We start from the raw sequence: 23,275 nt of genomic DNA, 5'->3' as shown, positions 1-23,275 counted from the left end.
TTGCAAGATCCGGACTGGTTGTTGGCCATGCAGAAAGAGCTCAACAACTTCAAAAGGAATGAAGTCTGGAGCCTGGTGCCACGTCCAAAGCAAAACATTATGGGAACCAAGTGGGTGTTCCGCAACAAGTAAGACGAGCACGGGGTGGTGACAAGAAACAAGGCTCGACTTGTGGCAAAAGGTTATGCTCAAGTCGCAGGTTTGGATTTCGAGGAGACTTTTGCTCCTGTGGCTAGGCTAGAGTCATTTCGAATTCTATTAGCCTATGCCGCTCACCATTCCTTTAGGCTGTTTCAAATGGACGTGAAGAGCGCTTTCCTCAATGGGCCAATCAAGGAGGAGGTATAAGTGGAACAACCCCCTGGCTTTGAGGATGACAGGTATCCCGACCATGTATATAAGCTCTCTAAGGCGCTCTATGGACTTAAGCAAGCCCCAAGAGCATGGTATGAATGCCTTAGAGATTTTCTAATTGCTAATGCTTTCAAGGTTGAGAAAGCTTATCCCACTCTTTTTACAAAGACTTGTGATGGTGATCTGTTTGTTTGCCAAATATATGTCAATGACATTATATTTGGTTCTACTAACCAAAAGTCTTGTGAGGAGTTTAGTAGGGTGATGATGCAAAAGTTCGAGATGTCCATGATGGGCGAGTTGACTTACTTTCTTGGATTTCAAGTGAAGCAACTCAAGGACGGCACCTTCATCTCCCAAATGAAGTACACTCAAGATCTTCTCAAGAGGTTTGGGATGAAGGACGCTAAGCCCGCAAAGACACTGATGGGGACTGACGGACATCTCGACCTCAACAAAGGAGGTAAGTCCATTGATCAAAAGGCATACCGGTCAATGATAGGTTCATTACTGTGTCTTTGTGCTAAAAGACCGGACATTATGCTTAGTGTATGCATGTGTGCTAGATTTCAATCCGACCCCAAGGAATGTCACCTTGTGGCTGTTAAGCAAATTCTTAGGTATTTAGTTTCTACGCCTTGCTTCGGGATCTGGTATCCAAAGGGGGTCTACCTTCTACTTGATTGGATACTCAGACTCCGATTATGCTGGGTGCAAGGTTGATAGGAAGAGCACATCAGGGATGTGCCAATTTCTAGGAAGGTTTCTTGTGTTCTAGAGTTCCAAGAAATAAACATACGTTGCCCTATCCACCATAGAGGCCGAGTACGTTACCGCAGGACAGTGCTGCGCGCAACTACTTTGGATGAGGCAAATCCTCCGGGACTTTGGCTACAATCTGAGCAAAGTCCCACTCCTATGTGACAATGAGAGTGCAATCCGCTTGGCGGATAATCCTGTTGAACACAGCCGCACTAAGCACATAGACATCTGGCATCACTTCCTGAGAGACCACCAGCAAAAGGGAGATATCGATGTGTATCACATTAGCACCGAGAACCAGCTAGCCGATATCTTCACCAAGCCTTTAGATGAGAAAAGGTTTTGCAGGTTGCGTAGTGAGCTAAATGTCTTAGATTCGCGTAACTTGGATTGATCTATAGCATACATGTAGTTTATGCCTTTGATCATGTTACTTTGAGCATTTACATTATTTGTTATCTATTTATGGTGTTCAAGTTGTCCAAATCATCCCCGGACCTCATAAGTCCATATGAAAATGATGCACATATTTAGGGGGAGATGTGCTACAACTTGACCCCTTTGAGACTAACTTGTTTGTTGTAGTCCTAAAGGTACATTGAAAGAGAAAGTGAACTTGGATGATGAGAAGGCTTCCACTGCACTCCGGTATTAGTGTATTTAATTCCAAGTTCATACTTGTGCTCTCATTGCCTTTCTGTTCTTAATTGACATTTTGGCAAGGCAATGGGGTTAGAAGGCCAAGAATTATCCCATTTTGATGCTTAATGCCAAAGGGGGAGAAATTAAGGCCAAAGCAAAATGGATCAGCCAACCACTTGAGAATTTTGAAAATAGAGGAGTTAGAATTTGGTTTTTGTCAAAATACTCTTATTGTAAAATTTGGTCTCTTATGGGGGAGAATTTTGATTATGGGAAAAAGGGGAGTTTTTGGCACTTGATCAATTTTACTCTTGGAATATCTCTCGATTTGCCCAAACAAGGGTGTTTGACTTAGAGATAGGAAAAAAGAATTTGATTTGCAAAAACAAACCAAGTGGTGGCAAAGAGTGATCCAAATATGCCAAATATTAAGTAAAAAGGAAATTGGTCTTCATTTGCATTGATGTTGCACTTCTTTTGTTGCTTTTTGATGTGTTGGCATAAATCACCAAAAAGGGGTAGATTGAAAGGGAAATGTGCCCTTGGGCCATTTCTATAAGTATTTTGGTGATTAGATGTCCAACACATATTGAGTGAGTCCTTATGTGCCAAATGAGTGAGAAGTGTGAAATCGAGAACAAGTTATGTTTCTAGACTTAGTGAATTGTTTTTGCATACTAACATGGTTATCTAAGTGCTAGAAACAGTGCCAAGAAAAGAAGATTTGAATTGGAGAAGAGTTGGCAAAGTACAGCCAACACCAACTCTGGCCTGGCACACCAGACTGTCCAGTGGTGCACCAGACAGTGTCCGATGGTGCACCAGACAGTGTCCGGTGCCCCAGTCTGGTCAATGGTGAACTGGCTGCTCTCGGGAAAAGAGAAAGGCAACGTGGCTATAATTCACTGGACTGTTCGGTGATGCACCGGACCGTCCGATGAGTCAACTGCACCAGCAGCCAACGATCATCTGCGCGATCAATGCGCGACACGTGGTCCGCGCCAACGGTCGGCTGGGCACACCGAACTGTCCGGTGGTGCACCGGATTGTCCGGTGCACCACTCGACAGAAGGCAAGAATTGCCTACCAAATTGATGTCAAACGGCTTCTAGCTGCCTTAGGGCTATAAAAGGGACCCCTAGGCGCATGGAGCAGAACACCAAGCTTACAAGAAACATCCTAAGACACCTAGACTCTGCATTCACGCAATCAGATCATCGTTCTTGAGATTTGAGCACTGTTCGAGTTGTAAACTCCTTGAGTTGTGTTTGTGTGATCACTTCTTCACTTGTGTGCGTGTGTGCACTACGAATTTGGGTCTTGCGTGTGTTGACTCTCCCATCCTTACTCTTGTGCTTTCTTTGTGATCATAACTTTGTAAGGGCGAGAGGCTCCAACTTGTGGAGATTCCTTGCAAACGAGAAGAATACTCAAGATAAAAGATCGTGGTATTCAAGTCGATCATTGGATCACTTGAAAGAGGTTGAGTGCAACCCTCGTCCATCGGGACGCCACAATGTGGAAGTAGGCAAGTGTTACTTGGCCGAACCATGGGATAAAAATCGCGTGTCTCGTGTGTTGGTTTTCTATGATTGTTTTGTTCGCACGAGCTCGCTCCATAGCCACTTGGTCACACTAACACTATAATAATCAAGCTTGTGGCTATTTAGTGTTTGATTTTACAGGGTCACCTATTCACCCCCCCCCTCTAGGTGCTCTCACTTGGTGGACTCTTGGGTGAGGTGGTCTTTGATCTTGAATCTCTTGTTCATCCTCCTTTTCTTGATCAACTTCATCCCCCCCTTGATTGATGCCTTCTTGAGGTGGCTCATTGTCTTGAACTTTATCTTCTTCTTCTTGACCCAGTTTGTAACACCCCAGGTGTTACTCAGGGTGTCCACCCTAGGGTTACCCCTTTTAACCCATTATCACATGAAGATTTGAATGGGCAAAGTACCTCAAACTTTGAATTCAAGGTCCTAACCAAGTGCAGCTATCTTGGATATCATGCCCTAGCTTGTCATGCACATCTAAGTGGGGATTTTCCAAAACCCTAAAGCAAACCCCCCCATGGGCATTAGGAACCTTAATTGATGCTATGATCAAAAGATCATGTAAACCTTATGATCATGGTTTGGGCCAAATATAAAAGTTGTAATATACTTAATAACCTACAATTAATAGTAAGGAAGTACCCCCAAAAAGTTTTCAGAAAAGCCCTAAAAAGTTCACCTAAGGTTCAGCACAAGGGAGAATTCAGTTTTTGCCTAAGTACAAAAACTAACCCTTGCACAAAGACTCCACGTGTTCACCTTAATCCAATTTTCAAAACCCTTCGACCCAATTGACAAAATGGCGCCAAATTAACCCTAGAACACCCTGGAAAGAGATGACACCTACCCTAGGGTGCTAGACACGACTTGACACCACTTTTGTCTCGGTTCGGGCCTAGCTGACACAGCAAACTTCTCCCCTCTCTATCTCCCTACCCCGACCATATCTCGACTTGGAACTCACAGCAAAAAGGTAGGATTTGGAGCAGAGAAGCGACCGTACACAGTGACTTTGCCGAGATACGCACGCTATGGCGCTCTAATCCGCCGTTGAACCATGGCAGAAGCAAGCTTCCACGTGTTCGACGCGAGCTGACATCCGGGGGCGCGCTCAGAGCACGCCCGTGCGCGAACCCCCGCGCGCCCGCGGCCGCCCGTGACCACGCCCGCGCCACGGCTATAAAGCCCGCCCCAGTGCTTGGCTGCCTTCCCCGTTGCCTCCTCCGTACCTCGCCTGACTTACCCGAGCCAGCCATTAGCTCCGGCGACCTCCCCGCGACCCGCTAGTGCCGCCCGAGAGCAACCACTGTGGCCAGCCCCTCTCCCGTCCTCCTCCGTTCGATCCAAGCCCTCAGATAGCTTCCTGGTGAGGCCGTGAGATTTGCTCAAGCTTGACCCGTGGACCCGCGTCACCGGAATAGCTCAATCGTGCTCACCGGAGTTCAAGAACCCGCCGGCGCACGTGGACCGGGTAAGCCCCTGCACCGTTTTCCGATTCGTTGCGCGCATGGCCTCTACGGCACCCCGTGAAGCTCCTCGTGCACCTTAATTGAACTATACCGCCGTGGTTTGGCCGGAGCAGGAGCCGCCGACGACCCCCGCCGCCTGTGCTCGCGGCCAGGGTAGCTCCGACCACCTCCGACGCCGACCCGCACACCGACGTGACCGTCGCGACCTCCCGGACGTCACTGACCACCCCGCCGGAGCTCTACTGCCGCCGGTAAGCCCCACCGCCGTAATCTATGCCGCGGGTACTGTTTAAGTCAGTCAGGGAGCGCGGGTTAGATTTCGGTTAGGTCCAGGGGGCTTTGTGCAATGTCAGTGACCCAAGCCAATAGTGGACCGAGGGCTGTTCTGTGAGAAAAGAAAGAGATAAACCCCAGGGGCCTCAGCGTAAACCTGTTTTCTTTTCCATTTTCGAATTTATTTTTCTTTTGTTATGACAGATAACTAGATAAATGCATAACTTGAAGAATAATCATCCAAAAATGTTCAAACCAATTTTGCTAGATTCTGGAAATTATGAACTATCAGATAAAAATAATAAAACCCATGGTTTCTGTATTTCTTTCTGAAGTTTTGAATTAAATAAGAAAACTACTCAAAATTCAATATTAGAAGGAAAAATAGGAATATAGTTTGACCAGGGTTAGAAAAATTTTGAGAAGTTTGTATTTACCTACTAAACCAAATAAAAGTATTAAACCTCTCTGTCCACTCCATTAAGTTAGTATTTACCCCTTAATTCCTAATATGCTTAAGGGTAAGAAAAATAGAAAATGTACTTTAAACAAAGAACCAGAGAGTATCTCTATTTTTGTTGGGATACTTATTTAATGTAGTTCACTGGAAAAATATATCATGCCCTGTTTTAGTATAAAATAAGTAGGATCCCTTTTGTTCTAATAAAACAAGTGAAACTTAGAAAAACTCTACAAAAATAACCCCAAGGTAAAAACACCCCCACCCTTGGGATAACTAATGTTTTATTAAGGAGAATTTGGGAAAAATATGAAATCTGTTGTTTGACATTTTTCAAATAATAATGTAGTAGAAAGAGCCTTTTTGACCTTAAACTTGAGAAAATCATAACTAAATAACCACCCCTTAGTTTTCTGTGATTTTTAGCACAGAGGCCTATTATTACTATGGGATGCCAGCAAAAATAACCTTTAGGACAGAACCTACCCCTAACTAAGAGGTGTAGTGTAAAGTGGCCCATTTTGCCTAACTATTGTTATTTTTGTTTAAAGCCTAGCTTTTGTACTTTAAGCCTCAAATTCTTAAAACAAGCTAGAATAGCAAGTGACAACCCACTGTAATTTTTACAGAATTTTTGGAAATTATTAAAACACTGTCGTAGTTCAAACCTACACTAGAAACCCTAAATGGAAATTAATGTCATCCTAAGACCTTTGTAAATTTGTCCACTGAAATCTATAAAGACAATGCAAATCCACTATGTATCCTAAAAGAAAACCTAAACCTAAAAGGTAATAGTTATATATATATATACCACTAGAAGCCCCACATAACCAGGGAACCCTAAGTTAATTCTTGACTTAGTTTCTTTGGCTTAATGTTCTTAAATCTTGCATAATCATGACATACATGTTCATTGCATTTCGATAGACTGTAATCTTGCTGACGGAGAGTACATCCTCGTGCCGGAGCAAGGAGCTGCTCAGGAGGTAGCCCCAGATCCAGCACCCGAGCCTGCACCAGAGGACCTGCCTGCCACTGCTTTGGAAGGCAAGCCCCGGTTTTATGCATAACCTGTTATTTATGCTATTTTACTTCACTTAATGATTGTAGGATTGATTGTGCACTTAGGTGTAGGAATTGTTTGAAACCCTAGTTGCATGATCTCAGGAATCTTTTTGAGATGAATACTAGTATGACAGGTCGAGTAGTTGCTTTATTTAATTAGGATCTCGGTAGAAGACGAGTGATTTTTCTAGCACTCGCGCGAGATCAGGAAATTGATTGTACCCACTTTCACACTTTCATGATACTAGTTGATGGACAACAATCCATGGGGATTGGTTGTTTACAAGATGGGAAAATGGAATAAGGATTAACGTGCGGATACCTGTGTCAAGCGTTTGAACGTACTAAGCACATGCCGAGAAATATGGTAAATCGGTAAGCCTAGTACCTGATTGAACCTGGCAGCAGATTGCCCTCCTCACGCGACCTGAGACGAGGTCTCCCATTCCAGTTATGGTGGGTACAAGTGCGGTCACTGCACGACGGCCAGTCGGGGTCAGTGAGGCATTGTACGCCAAGGCGGTGAGCCCCTCTCTGCTGACGGGGAATCGATGGGGACGGTTGATGTGTGTGGGGACGGAGTGCCCCTGCATGTCGTGTGTTTAGGTTTACCTTGCAAGGATAAAAAACTCGATTCGAATCGTCTGCTTCTCGCAGCTAATGAGACTGCTTGATCCATTGTACTGCATTGAGTAATAAGTGGAAGTATGATGAGTTGAGATAAGATGTTGATTGTTAATAATGCTTGCTACCATGTATGAGTAGATAGTCCACTTTTAGCCTTAAGAGAGTCACACTTAACCTTGACTAAGTTAAAATCTTGATTTAGAAACTCAGCTAGTGCTTTTGGCAACCAAACCCCACAGCCAAACAGCTGCATGTCTAGAGGTAGAGGAGTAGACTCCTCACACCGGGTAAGTCTAGCTGAGTATTAGTATACTCAGCCTTGCTTGTGGCACAATTTTTTTTTACAGGTTCTCTGGAGGAAATGGTTGCTGGAGTGACTTGGCCGTCCATCTTGCCACCGGGTTGGACTGTCGAGTGGGACCCTGCCTCGGCTGAGGAGGAGCATGAGGAGTGATGGGACAGGCTTCCCCATCCCTCTATTTATTTACCGTTAGTTTATTTCCGCTGCATTTCGAACAATGATGGTCACTTTTGCAAAAACTCCGATGATGATGATGGTGATGTAATAATTTAATACTCTGACATGTATGGTTTTATGCTTTATTGTATTTACTCTGTGACTCACCTTCGAGTGAGATTGTGGTACTTGATCCTGTCAGTGGCCGTGTCGGACTAGATCCGAGGGATTGACGGGTTATTCCCATTTAAGTGTGGTCTAGTCTCTAAGGCGGGACTTAGGCACTTAAGTTGGAATAATTCGGGCAGTTCCGCCACAGCTCCTCATCTTGAGTCGGTGGAGATGCTTGTATGAAGGATGATGGTTGATCTTGTGCTTGTGAAGTCTCTTCGGGTTCTTGTGGACACACATCTCCAATAGACATGGTCCTTAGCGCGATGCACGGAGCCTCTTCATCATCTAACTCATCAAGATCAACTTGCTCTACTTGAGAGCCATTAGTCTCATCAAGCACAATGTCACAAGAAACTTCAACTAGTCTGGTGGACTTGTTGAAGACTCTATATGCCCTTGTGTTTGAGCATTAACCAAGTAAAAAGCCTTCTACTGCTTTAGGTGCAAATTTTGAAATTCTACCTCTCTTAACAAGAATAAAGCACTTGCTCCCAAAAACACTAAAATAAGAAACATTGCGATTTTTACCAGTGAGGAGTTCATATGATGTTTTCTTGAGGATTCGGTGAAGGTAGAGCCGATTGATGGAGTAGCAAGCAGTGTTAATCGCCTCCGCCCAAAACCGATTCGATGTCTTGTATTCTTCAAGCATGGTCCTTGCCATATCCATAAGAGTTCTATTCTTTCTCTCCACAACACTGTTTTGTTGAGGTGTGTAGGGAGAAGAGAACTCTTGCTTGATGCCCTCCTCCTTAAGAAATCCTTCAATTTGAGAGTTCTTGAACTCCGTTCCATTGTCGCTTCTAATCTTCTTGATTCTCAATCCGAACTCATTTTGATCCTATCTCAAGAATTTCTTTAAGGTCTCTTGGGTTTGTGATTTTTCCTGCAAAAAGAACACCCAAGTAAAGCGAGAATAGTCATCCACAATTACAAGACAATAATTACTCCCACCGATGCTTATGTAAGCAATCGGGTCGGATAGATCCACGTGGAGTAGCTCAAGTGGCCTCTCGGTCGTCCTGTTGTTCTTGTGTGGATGATGAACTCCAACCTGCTTCCTTGCTTGACATGCACTACATATTCTGTCTTTCTCAAAATGAACATTGGTTAGTCCTAAAATGTGTTCCCCCTTTAGAAGCTTGTGAAGATTCTTCATTCCAATATGAGCAAGTCGGCGATGCCAGAGCCAACCCATATTAGTCTTAGCAATTAGGCAAGTGTCTAGTTCAGCATTATTATTAGTGAAATCAACTAAATACAACTGACCATCTAACACTCCTTTAAAAGCTAATGAATCATCATTTCTTTTAAAGATGGTAACATCAATATCAGTAAATAAACAATTGTAGCCCATTTTGCATAATTGAGAAATAGAAAGCAAGTTGTAACCTAGAGATTCTACAAAAAATACATTGGAAATGGAATGGTCAGGAGATATAACAATTTTACCCAATCCTTTGACCACCTTGATTTCCATCCCCGAATGTGATTGCTCTTTAGGGATCATAATTTTTCTCATATGAGGAGAACATTCTTTTCTCCCCTGTCATGTGGTCTGTGCACCCGCTATAGATTATCCAACTTGTTCCTCCGGATGCATAAACCTACAACACAAATTGAGGCCTTGTCCTTAGGTACCCAAACGGTCTTGGGTCCTTTCACATTAGAAACAAGCACATTGGGTACCCAAACACAAGTTTTGGACTCTTGTGCTTGCCTCCAACATATTTGGCAACTACTTTGCCGAATTTGTTAGTAAGAAGAAATGATGCATCAAAGGTCTTAAATGAAATGTTATGTTCATTTGATGCATCAACAATCTTTTTCTTATGCATCTTAATATGAGTTGTATGCCTAGAACTAGAAGCTTCATTACTGTAAATATAAGCATGATGAGCAACATGATGAGATTTCATAGCATGAATCCTTCTAATCATATACTCAGGATAGTTTTCAGGATATAAAATGTAACCTTCTCTATCTTGCACCATGAGAGATTTGCCCTTAACAAAGTTGGAAATCTTGTTTCTTCAAATTTAAAATTTTCATTTTCAATTTCATACTCGGCAATTTTAGCATTCAACTTAGCTATATGATCATTTTGTTCTTTAATCATAGCAAGGTGAACATTAATAGCATTAACATCAATATCTCTACATCTAGTGCAAATAGTAACATGCTCAATGGTAGATGTAGAAACATGGCAAGCATTCAATTCCTCAATCTTAGCAATTAAACTACCATTTTCAGTTTTGAGACAAGAAATTGAATCATTGCTTGTATTTAGCTCTTTAGTCAAGTTTTTGCATTTTTCAACTTCAAGAGCAAAAGCATCTTTTAGCTTAACAAATGTTTTGTTTTCCTTAATGAGTAAGTCTTCTTAGCATTCCAAGATTTCATCCTTCTCGTTAATGGTTTTTATCAATTCATTAATTTTCTCCTTTTGTTCTATAGTAAGGTTTGCAAAAAGAGAAGACAAATCATCATTCTTTTCACTAGAGCTACCTTCATCATCAGAAGTAGTATATTTGAGGGTGTATCTAGAGTATACCTTCTTCTTTTTACCCTCCTTAGCCATGAGGTACTTGTGACCGACATTGGGGAAGAGAAGACCTTTGTTGATGGCGATGTTGGCAGCGTCTTCGTCGGAGGAGGAGTCGGTGGAGCTCTCATCGGGGTCCCACTCCCTTCCCATGTGTGCCTCGCCGCCTTTCTTCTTGTTATAGTACCTTTTCTTCTCCATCTTCTTCCCTTTCTTGTCGTCATCCCTGTCACTATCACTAGCATATGGATATTTGGCAATATACTGACCGGACTTACCACATCGGTAGAAAACCCTCTTGGAGCGGGGTTTGTATTCCTTCTCGTTTCTTTGCTTCAGGATTTGCCGGAAGCTCTTAATAATAAGAGCCATATCCTCGTTGTCAAGCTTAGAGGCATCAATTGGGAGCCTATTGGTTGGTGCAGGCTCCTCCTTCTTTTCTTCTGTTGCCTTGAATGCAACGGGTTGCACCTCGGGTGTGGAGGTGACACCTTGCTCCAAGTTGACAATATGTTTGGAGTCTTTGACCATAAGTTCAAAACTCACAAACTTGCCAATCACCTCCTCGGGATACATTTGCTTATACATAGGATTCTAGCGAATTAATTGCACTTGAGTGGGGTTACAAAAGACAAGAGATCTTAGAATAACCTTGAACATTTCATGGTCATCCCACTTGGTGCTCTCGAGGTTGCGAACTTGGTTCACCATTGTCTTGAACCAGTTGTACATGGCTTGTGGATCTTCTCCTTTGTTGAGGACGAACCGACCGAGTTCTCCCTCGATCATTTCCCACTTGGTGATCTTTGTCACTTCGTCCCCTTCGTTTGCCGTCTTGAGGACGTCCCAAATTTCTTTGGCACTTTTCAACCCTTGCACCTTGTTGTACTCCTCTCTACACAAGGAAGCGAGGAGTATGGAGGTGGCTTGAGAGTCGAGGCGGCCTCATCAGAGTTGTAGTCCTCACCGCCCACTTGTGGTGCATGCGCTCCAAACTCAACAATATCCCAAATGCATTCATGGAGTGAGGTTAGATGGTGCCTCATTTTATCACTCCACATACAATAATCTTCACCAACAAAGTATGGTGGTTTGCCTAAGGGGTTGGAAAGTAAAGGAGCACGTTTAGGAATACGAGGATAACAAAGAGGGATCTTGCTATACTTCTTATGCTCTTGGCGCTTTGAAGATGTTGACTCGGTAGCGAAGGTTGATGGCGCAGAAGAGTTAGTCTCGTAGTAGACTACCTTCTTCATCTTCTTTTTCTTCTTGTCGCCCTTCTTGTGTGATTTGATGGAGCCGGCGGATTCATCCTTGTCCTCCTTGTGCTTGTCGCTGACCTCCTTTGACAGAGTCTTGGCTTTATTCTTCTTTCCCAAAGATCCATGCTTTTCCCCGGTGATCAACTCCTTTTTGGTGTGTTCTCCTGACATCACTTCAAGTTGTTAGACTATAATGAAGTATCGGGCTTTGATACCAATTGAAAGTCACCTAGAGGGGGGTGAATAGGCGAAACCTGTAAATTATACACTTTGAACACGAACTTCACCCGGGGTTAGGATTAGAAAGAGTAATAATGAATTTGGAGTGCGGAAGAGAGTTCTTCTTGCTATGAGTTGCTCAATCAATGCGGATAACTTTGGGAGCTAACTCAAAAGATTGTGAGCAAGAGAACTTTAGAGAGAGGGGAGAGGAAGAATCAAATCGTAGAGTAATGATCAACACAAATGAACACGACGATTTGTTTCCCGAGGTTTGGTTCCAATGAACCTACTCCCCGTTGAGGAGGCCACGAAGGCTGGGTCTTTTTCAACCCTTTCCCTCTCTCAATCGATCGCTTAGACTGGTTGAGTGCTTCTTCTTGATGTCAAGGATCACTAAGACCCCGCAAGGACCACCACACACTTAGGTGTCTCTTGCTAGATTTACAAGTCACTAGAGAGTTTAGAAGGAGGTGAAGAAAGCACGATTAAAAGCCAAGCAACAAGAGCATCAAATGGAACACGAATCACACTCTCTCAAGTCACTAAACACTAATGATCACTTGTCTTAATTGTGGGACTTGGAGAGATTTGTGGCTCTGAATGTGTCTTGGAATGGATTGCTAGCTCTTGTATTAAATGTGTATGAGTAGAGTGCTTGGGTGTTATGAATGGAGGTGGTTGGGGTTGTTTTTATAGCCACCAACCACTTCCTAGTCGTAGCTCCTTTTCTGCCGAGCGCGGACGGTCCACACCCCTGGTTCGGATGATCCACCCCTGTACATCAATTGCTGAAATGGTAACGATCAGTAGTAATGGCTGTATCAATGGCTACAAGTGCATTAAATGTGTCTTTAGATGTCTGATAGAGCAGTCGCGGATGGTCCGGCCGTGCACCCAGGACGGTCCGCGACGACGCTAAAAATGCATTTTACCGAACCCGCCACCTTCGGGTTTTCCTGGTTTTTAACGACCAGACGGTCCGCGCCTGAGGCCGGACAGTTCGCGCCGAACAGTGCTCGCTTCTCCTTCGGACGGTCCGTAGTGTTAACTCATATTTTTGCAGTGTTCCTGTCCGAGGCTCACCCTGGTGTCGCGGACGGTCCACCGTAAGGGCCCAGACGGTCCGTGCACAAGTGAATTTCCAAAAAGGTTCTCCTGTCCGGAATAATCTATGGTATTCCAGATAGTCGACTTAGAATTGATGTAGATGAACTTTATGCACCTGAGAAATGATCAACTAGGCAAACTAGTTAGTCCATGTGTCGGGGACCATAATTAGGGGTACCCCCAAGACTCCTAATCTCAGATGGTAACCCCCATCAGCACAAAGCTGCAAAGGCCTGATGGGCGTGATTTAGGTCAAGGCTCCGTCCACTTAAGGGACACGATCTCGCCTCGTTCGAGCCCAGCCTCGGGCAAAGGCAGCCGACCCAGGACGATTCACGTCTCGCCCGAGGGTCCCCTCAAGCAACGGACGCACCTTCGACTCGCCCGAGGCCCAGGCTTCGCGGAGAAGCAACCTTGGCCGGATCGCCACGCCAACCGACCGTATCGCAGGAGCATTTAATGCAAGGATCACCTGACACCTTATCCTGACGCGCGCTCTTCAGTCGACAAAGCCGAAGTGACCGCAGTCACTTTGCCGCTCCACTGACCGACCTGACAGGAAACAGCGTCGCCTGTGCTGCTCCGACTGCTGTGCCACCCATCAGGGTGAGGCTGACAGCCGCCAAGACCGGCCTCAGGCGCCATAGGAAGCTCCGCCTCGCCCGACCCTAGGGCTCGGACTCAGCCTCGACTTCGGACGACGGACTCCGCCTCGCCCGACCCCAGGGCTCGGACTCAACCTCGACCTCGGACGACGGACTCCGCCTCGCCCGACCCCAGGGCTCGGACTCAACCTCGACCTCGGACGACGAACTCCACCTCGCCCGACCCCAGGGCTCGGACTCAGCCTCGACTCCGGAAGACGGTCTCCGCCTCGCCCGACCCCCGGGCCCAGACTCGACCTCGACCTCGGAGGAGCCTCCGCCTCGCCCGACCTCGGGCTCGGACCGACCACGTCACAGGGGGGCCATCATTACCCTACCCCTAGCTAGCTCAGGCTACGGGGAACAAGACCGGCGTCCCATCTCGCTCGCCCCGGTAAACAAGTAATGATGGCACCCCGCGTGCTCCATGACGACGGCGGCTCTCAGCCCCTTACGGAAGCAAGGAGACGTCAGCAAGGATCCGACAGCTCCGACAGCTGTACTTCCACAGGGCTCAAGCACTCCTCCGACGACCACGACATCACATGAACAGGGCGCGAAAACCTCTCCGACAGCCACGACGACATGTACTTAGGGCTCTGGCTCCTCTCTGCTAGACACGTTAGTACATTGCTACACCCCCCATTGTACACCTGGGCCCTCTCCTTACGCCTATAAAAGGAAGGTCCAGGGCTCTCTTACAAAGAGGTTGGCCGCGCGGGAGAACGGGCTGGCGGACGGTCTCTCTCTCTCACTCTCCCACACGAACGCTTGTAACCCCCTACTGCAAGCGCACCCGACCTGGGCGCAGGACAACACGAAGGTCGCGGGTTTCCCCTTTGCTGTCTTTCCCCCCTTTGTGCTCCGTCTCGCGCCGACCCATCTGGGCTGGGACACGCGGCGACAATTTACTCGTCGGTCCAGGGACCCCCCGGGGTCGAAACGCCGACAGTTGGCGCGCCAGGTAGGGGCCTGCTGTGTGTTGACGAACAGCTTCCCGTCAAGCTCCAGATGGGTAGTCTCCAGCAACCTCTCCAACCCGGGACGATGCTTCGTTTTGGGAGTCTTGAGTTCATGTCCCTCGACGGCAGCTACGACATGATACTCCTTCCTCCGCCGTGCGACAACGATAATGGCGGCCGTCAGCCCGCCCGCCGGCGGCGGAATCGATGACGTCTTCCCCACGTGGCGGAAGAGCGACATCCGGGTCTGTCCCGTCACCTTCCCCGCCGACAGAGGTGGAGACAGGGCAGGCATGGCCAAGCAGAAGGCGGCACCTCGTCGGCTATCGAGCGAGTCGACGGCGTCGGCGCCCCAACGGGGGATACGTCGGGCGTTGACATCGTGTCTGAGACGAAGACGAGCGTCGTTTCCCTGCAACACGCCAACTCCAAGCTGACGGACGATGCCAGCACGCTCGCGAAGGACTTGCTGGGCGTTAGCCTCGTACCTGAGACAACGGTGCAGTCCGTCCCTGACACGACTTCGTCACCACCCGTCGATCAAGAGGTACTGTTCGTTTCCCATCCCAAGCCTTTTAGATTCAGCTGCGACCCACCAAGCGACCCCGCTTCGGTGGACGCTTTCATAAAGGCACATCCAAACCCTCCGGGATATCATATGCGGTCACCATGGGACCAACTAACGGCCGTCTCGACCTACGGGCCCCTGGGTTCCAAGGAAGATGACGAGCCCGACTCTGGTTGGGATTTCTCCGGGCTCGATAACCCTAGTGCCACGCGAGACTTCATGACCGCGTGTGACTACTGCCTCTCCGATTGCTCCGATAGCAGCCACAGCCTCGGCGACGAGGACTGTGGCCCAAGTCGCGAATGCTTCCACGTCGATCTAGGGGGTCTCGACGAAGGCAACCATCTTGGTATGCCAGAGGACGGTGATCCCCATAGGCCTGCGCCTCGCGTTGACATCATTCGGGAGCTAGCTGTGGTCCCAGTCCCTGCGGGGGGTCAGGACGCACAGCTCGAGCAAATCCGCGAGGTACAGGCCAGGCTCGACGAGGAAGCAGGACAACTTGTGCAGCTTCGGTAAAATATCGGGCAGGAGTGGGCAGGCCGAGCACCGGCCGGAGAAGCGCGTCATCTGGCCCAGGACGTCCAGCACCGCATCGCCAACGAGGCCAGGGCGAGGCTACCCCCGGCTTCCAGTGGGGTCGGCCAGAACCTGGCTGCAGCAGTGATACTACTCCGAGCGATGCTGGAACCATCCACCACCGAGGGGCGGTGTATCCAGGGAGAGCTCAAGAATCTCCTGGAAGATGTCGCGGTCCGACGGGCCGAAAGCTCTGCCTCCCGAAGGCAAGGGTACCCCCCGGAGCATCGCGCCGCGACTTCCCGATTCATGCGGGAAGCCTCGGTCTACACCGGGCGCACGCGGAACACAGCGCCTGCGGCCCCGGGTCGCCTCGGCAACGAGCATCACCGCCACGACCGTCGAACCCACCTCGACGAGAAGGTGCGCCGAGGCTACCACCCCAGGCGTGGGGGACGCTACGACAAGAAGGAGGATCACAAGGCAGAGGAGTTCCCCGAGGTCCACGATTGCTTCATGATCTACGGTGGGCAAGTGGCGAACGCCTCGGCTCGGCACCGCAAGCAAGAGCGCCGGGAGGTCTGCTCGGTAAAGGTGGCGGCGCCAGTCTACCTAGACTGGTTCGATAAGCCCATCACCTTCGACCGGGGTGACCACCCCGACCGCGTGCCGAGCCCAGGAAAGTACCCGCTCGTCGTCGATCCTGTCATCGGCAACGTCAGGCTCACCAAGGTCCTCATGGACGGAGGCAGCAGCCTCAACATCATCTACGCCGAGACCCTCGGGCTCCTACAGATCGATCTGTCCTCGATCCGGGCCGGCATGGCGCCTTTTCACGGGATCATCCCCGGGAAACGCGTCCAACCCCTTGGACAACTCGATCTGTCCGTCTGCTTCGGGACTCCCTCCAATTTCCGAAAGGGAACCCTCACGTTCGAGGTGGTCGGGTTCCGAGGAACCTACCACGCAGTGCTGGGGAGACCATGCTACGCTAAGTTCATGGCCGTCCCCAACTACACCTACCTCAAGCTCAAGATGACGGGCCCCAACGGGGTCATCACCGTCGGCTCCACGTACCGACACGCGTACGAATGCAACATGGAGTGCGTGGAGTACGCCGAGGCCCTCACCGAATCCGAGGCCCTCATCGCCGACCTGGAGAGCCTCTCCAAGGAGGCGCCCGATGCGAAGCGCCACGCAGGCAACATCGAGCCAGCTGAGACGGTTAAGTCTGTCCCTCTTGACCCCAGCAACGACGCCTCCAAGCAGATCCAGATCGGCTCCGAGCTCGACCCCAAATAGGAAGCAGTGCTCGTCGACTTTCTCCGCGTAAACGCCGAAGTTTTCGCGTGGAGTCCCTCGGACATGCCTGGCATATCGAGGGATGTCGCCGAGCACTCGCTGGACATCTGAGCTGGAGCCCGACCCGTGAAGCAGCCTCTGCGCCGATTCGACGAAGAAAAGCGCAGAGCCATAGGCGAGGAGATCCACAAGCTGATGGCTACAGGGTCCATCAAAGAGGTATTCCATCCCGAATGGCTTGCCAACCCTGTGCTTATGAGAAAGAAAGGAGGTAAATGGCGGATGTGTGTAGACTACACTGGTCTAAACAAAGCATGTCCGAAGGTTCCCTACCCTCTGCCTCGCATCGATCAAATCGTGGATTCCACTGCTGGGTGCGAAACCCTGTCTTTCCTCGATGCCTACTCAGGGTATCACCAAATAAGGATGAAAGAGTCCGACCAGCTCGTGACTTCTTTCATCACACCCTTTGGCATGTACTGCTATGTTACTATGCCATTCGGTTTGAGGAATGCGGGTGCGACATACCAAAGGTGCATGAACCACGTGTTCGGAGAGCACATTGGTCGAACGGTCGAGGCTTACGTCGATGACATCGTAGTCAAGACGAGGAAGGCCTCCGACCTCCTCTCCGACCTTGAAACGACATTCCGGTGTCTCAAGGCGAAAGGCGTAAAACTCAATCCCGAGAAGTGTGTCTTCGGAGTCCCCCGAGGCATGCTCCTGGGGTTCATCGTCTCCAAGCGGGGCATTGAGGCCAACCCGGAGAAAATCGCGGCCATCACCAACATGGGGCCCATCAAGGACTTAAAAGGAGTACAAAGGGTCATGGGATGCCTTGCGGCTCTTAGCTGTTTCATCTACCCGCAAGTTCAGAAGCTACTACACGCGGACACTACTACGAGTCTCATCCGGTGACTGTGGTGTCATCCTTCCCCCTAGGAGAGATCATCCAGTGCCGAGAGGCCTCGGGTAGGATTGCAAAGTGGGCGGTGGAGATCATGGGCGAGACAATCTCGTTCGCCCCTCGGAAGGCCATCAAGTCCCAAGTCTTGGCAGACTTTGTGGCTGAATGGGTCGACACCCAGCTTCCAGCAGCTCCAATCCAACCGGAACTCTGGACCATGTTTTTCGACGGGTCGTTGATGAAAACAGGAGCGGGCGCGAACCTGCTCTTCATCTCACCCCTCGGGAAGCACCTCCGCTACGTGCTACGCCTCCATTTCCCGGCGTCCAACAACGTGGCCAAGTACGAGGCTCTGGTTAACGGGTTGCGCATCGCCATCGAGCTAGGGGTCCGACGCCTCGACGCTCGTGGCGACTCGCAGCTTGTCATCGACCAAGTCATGAAGAACTCCCACTACCGCGACCCGAAGATGGAAGCCTACTGCGATGAGGTTCGTCGCCTGGAGGACAAGTTTTATGGGCTCGAGCTCAACCACATCACCCGACGATACAACGAGACTGCGGACGAGTTGGCTAAGATAGCCTCGGGGCAGACAACGATTCCCCCAGACGTCCTCTCCCGAGACCTACATCAACCCTCAGTCAAGATCGACGACACGCCTGAGCCCGAGAAGGCCTCGGCCCTGCCCGAGGCACCCTCGGCTCAGCCCGAGGTACCCTCGGCCCCCGAGGGTGAGGCACTACGCATCGAGGAAGAGCGGAATGGGGTCCCGCCTAATCGAAACTGGCAGACCCCGTACCTGCAATATCTCCACCGAGGAGAGCTACCCCTCAACAGTGTCGAAGCTCGGCGACTGGCGCGGCGCGCCAAGTCGATCGTCTTGCTGGGTGACGGGAAGGAGCTCTACCACCGCAGTCCCTCAGGCATCCTCTAGCGATGCATATCCATCACCGAAGGTCAGGAGTTATTACAAGAAATACACTCGGGGGCTTGCGGTCACCACGCAGCACCTTGGGCCCTCGTTGGAAATGCCTTCCGACAGGGTTTCTACTGGCCAAGTGAGGTGGCCGACGCCACTAGGATTGTACGCACCTGCCAAGGGTGTCAATTCTACGCAAGGCAGACGCACCTGCCCGCTCAGGCTCTGCAAACGATACCCATCACCTGGCCGTTTGTTGTGTGGGGTCTAGACCTCGTCGGTCCGTTGCAGAAGGCACTCGGGGGCTACACGCACCTGCTGGTCGCCATCGACAAATTCTCCAAGTGGATCGAGGTCAGACCCCTAAACAGCATCAGGTCCGAACAGGCGGTGGCATTCTTCACCAACATCATCCATCGCTTCGGGGTCCCGAACTCCATCATCACCGACAACGACACCCAGTTCACCGGCAGAAAGTTCCTGGACTTCTGCGAGGATCACCACATCCGGGTGGACTGGGCCGCCGTAGCTCACCCCATGACGAATGGGCAAGTAGAGCGTGCCAACGGCATGATTCTGCAAGGACTCAAGCCACGGATCTACAACGACCTCAACAAGTTCGGCAGGCGATGGATGAAGGAACTCCCCTCGGTGGTCTGGAGTCTGAGGACAACGCCGAGCCGAGCCACGGGCTTCACGTCGTTCTTTCTAGTCTTTGGGGCCGAGGCCATCTTGCCCATAGACATAGAATACGGTTCCCCGAGGACGAGGGCGTACGACGATCGAAGCAACCGAACCAACCGAGAAGACTCACTGGACCAGCTGGAAGAGGCTCGGGACATGGCCTTACTACACTCGGCGCGGTATCAGTAGTCCCTGCGACGCTACCACGCCCGAGGGGTTCGGTCCCGAGACCTCCAGGTGTGCGACTTGGTGCTTCGGCTACGACAAGACGCCCGAGGGCGCCACAAGCTCACGCCTCCCTGGTAAGGGTCGTTCATCATCGCCAAGATTTTGAAGCCCGAAACGTACAAGCTGGCCAACAGTCAAGGCGAGGTGTACAGCAACGCTTGGAACATCCGACAGCTACGTCGCTTCTACCCTTAAGATGTTTTCAAGTCATTCATATACCTCGCTTACATATGAAGTCTAAGCCATCAGGGAAGGGTCAGCCTTGCCTCGGCAAAGCCCGACCCTCCCTCGGGGGCTAGAAGGGGGGCACCCCCTCTGCGTCAAAATTTTCCTCGAAAAAAGTCTTTCTGCCAGAACATCTTTCGCGCTTTTCGACTACTTCGAAAGTGGGATCCTGAAAACAATGGAGTACACGTAAGCAGCCAAGGCCGATCGAGCCGAGGGACTCCTACGCCTCCGGGATACGGATACCTCACTCATCACCTTCTGCGATAAGTAACTCACGCTCAGATAAGCGATTCCGCTGGCCGAACAAGTCTTAACGCTCGAAAACTTTTCTGTCGAAATGATTTTTCGTGCCATCTCGACTATATCGATAGCAGAACCTTACGGACGAATAAGAGTACACATAAGTGGCAAGGCCGACCGAGCCGAGGAACTCCTACGCCTCCGGGATACGGATACCTCACTCATCACCTTCCGTGAAAAGTAACTCTCACTCGGACAAACGATTCTGCTACCGACAAATAAGTCCTGATACTCGAAACAAGGGGAAAAGAAACGCAGCTTTACAACACGACGACGGTATGTTTGGGCCTCGGCGACAGCAAAAAACGTACGCACACTACAGATAAACTGTTCCTGCAGGATCAGACATCAGTGGGGAAGCAGCAGCACCCTCGGCGTCGACTCCACCTTCGGCGGAATCCGACCCGGCCTCGGACGGCAACACGGTCGGAGGATCTCCACCTCGAAGGAACCTATCGGCACCGTGCATGGGCCATCGCCACTAGGGTCTCCTCCGGGAACCCGGCCTGAGCAGACGGCTCAACCGGCCGCTCCGTAGCCTCAGCCAGCTGTCCCCCAAGGACATCAGCCCGGCTCATGGCCTCGGCAACCTGACTCCGGCGTTGGTCCCGCCAGTGGACGGCCCGGCCAGGCTCCGGCCGACGAAGCTTCTTTTCGAGCCAACTCTGCCTCTGTCCATGCTGACATCGCTGCCTCCGGCTCCGGCTCATCGTAGAGCGGCCGAAGGTTTTCTTTAACTGAACAAGAAAAGCCTCGAGCGGCAGGGCCGACCGAGCCGAGGGACTCCTACGCCTCCGGGATACGGATACCTCACTCGACACCTTCCGCACGAGGTAACTCACACTTGGTTAAGCGGTTCAGCTAGCCGACAGGCGAGTCCTAGTGCTCGAAATGAGGAAAAACACGACTTTACGCCAAAATACATTGATGTTCAGGCCCCGACAGCCACAATGAACAGACACCGGCACTCAAGGTGCCATTACAAACGGAACTCCGTTTCGCCCCCGCGGGTATAAACAACCTCCACATCGGAGAGCCTGCGGGGCGACAAACTCCGGGCGACTCACCAGCGACCTCTACAGCAGCAGCGATGGTCCTAGGATGGACGCTGCCGCCAGAAGGCTCCCGTTCGCGTCCCCACTAAAGGGACGAGAACTAGACATTAAAGCCCAAGAGCCGGAGGTCGGCCCGTAGGTGGCGCTGACGGTCCCGACGGCGGAGAAGCTTTCTCCAGCTGCCACCACCTCAGCACCGACGGCGGCGTCCACCTGTCCACCGACACCGCACCAGCGAGCGCCGGCCACCCCAAAGCACACCGGCAGGTCCTCACTCCCGTCCTCGCCACGAAAGCGAGGACAGAGGACGGAATGTTGCACCCTGGCTGGGCAGCAACAATTCGCCTTCCCCGGCATGGCTGGAGGGTGCCTCCTCCGTAGAGCTGGAGGATGGTTTCCACCCCCAGAAGCTGGAAGAAGAGGTGGCCCGCCGACCCGTGCGGGAGGTAGAGCTCCGGCTCAGCCCGCCCTCCGCCCCAGCAAGGATGATGAAGATCCTTGAAGCTTAGGGCGGGGCAGAGGCCGCAGCCCGGCTCGCTTCTCCCCACCATCGAACTGGTGGTCACCGTCTTGGGTGACCACCGGCGAGGCTGAAAGGTACCAACTTCTACGAACGATGATGAAAATCCTTGAAGCCGAACGATGGCTGAAAGGTACCAACTTCCACAAAGTTGCGTTCCTCCAACGACGACAAGACAAAAGCGATGCGGGCACTCCCCATCTGGGGGCTCGGAAGGTGGAAGGGCGCGATGCATGAGGAGAGTATGAAGACATGGTTGCCGTCCAAGGGAGTCACCCTCCTTTTAAAGGCGACTCTCCCCACTTGCGTCCTCAGCCGTCGCGGACTGAGTCTTCACCAACACGCTCCAAGATCTTCCCCCTACGACACGGGGGCTGGGTCCCACGCGCCATGCAAGCTGGCCCAGGACAGAAGAGGCCAAACCGCCGCGCGCGGTGCACGTAACTGCCTAGCGGTTACAAGCGCTCCACTTTCGCCCAAACCAGCGGATGAAAGGGCGGACCGCCATGCAGGCGGCATGCAACCGCACCAAGGGGGCGCACCCTTTCGACTTCGACGCGTCCAGCATGGAGGCCCAGGCCCACACGTCATGTAACCGGCGCGCCAGTTACTACGCGCGGGAAACTGCACCACCACTTGCGCTAGTACCGCGCCTTCTCGACTGCGTAACCGGTGTCGTGACTCGAGGCAACCCTGCACATGGCCCAACAGTGCCAACCGAGCACATCGATCACGGGTCAGTCAGCCGCGGGAGAAGGCGCGATGGTTGATATGGCCAAAAGTGGGCCGGCAGTAATGGCGGCGGCAGGCGGGCGGAAGCAGCGGTCAAGTCGTCTGCAGGCTCACGTCCCCTCCTGGGACAGCGAGAGAGCCCTCTCCCATGGCGTGAAAACGACGCGCCCGTGTTCCGTTCCTCGAACGGCTCGTGCACGCACAACGACTGCCCCGCGAACCACTCGTCCTGTCGCATTGACTCTCCGGCAGGACAGGCGACACCTTTGGCAGGCGAAGCAGGCGACGCTTCACCTCCGCCATAATGACCGCGTCAAAAAAGGTGCGCCACATCGTTCGATTTCGTATCCTTTTCCTCTTCCTCTTTCTCTCTCTTGCTACAGGGACCGGGAAAGGGGATACTCCGAAAGGGATCCTTCTCCGCGAAGGAAGCGGGCCCCGAGCCCCACTACTGATCAGAGGTTCGAAGGCTGGCCCCTCGGAAGGGTTCGACAGCCGCCTCAGAGCACTCGGGCTCCGAGCCCTCCTACTGATCAGAGGTTCGAAGGCTGGCCCTTCGGAAGGGTTTGACAGCGGCCTCAGAGCACTCGGGCTCCGCGCCCACTACTGGTCAGAGGTTCGAAGGCTGGCCCCTCGGAGGGGTTCGACAGCCGCCTCAAGCCACTCGGGCTCCGCGCCCACTACTGATCAGGGGTTCGTAGGCTGGCCCCCGAAGGGTTCGACAGTCGCCTC

This window comes from Zea mays, chromosome 5 (genome assembly GCF_902167145.1).
Source record: "Zea mays cultivar B73 chromosome 5, Zm-B73-REFERENCE-NAM-5.0, whole genome shotgun sequence".
NCBI lineage: Eukaryota > Viridiplantae > Streptophyta > Magnoliopsida > Poales > Poaceae > Zea > Zea mays.
Note: the sequence above shows the minus strand (reverse complement) of the source record.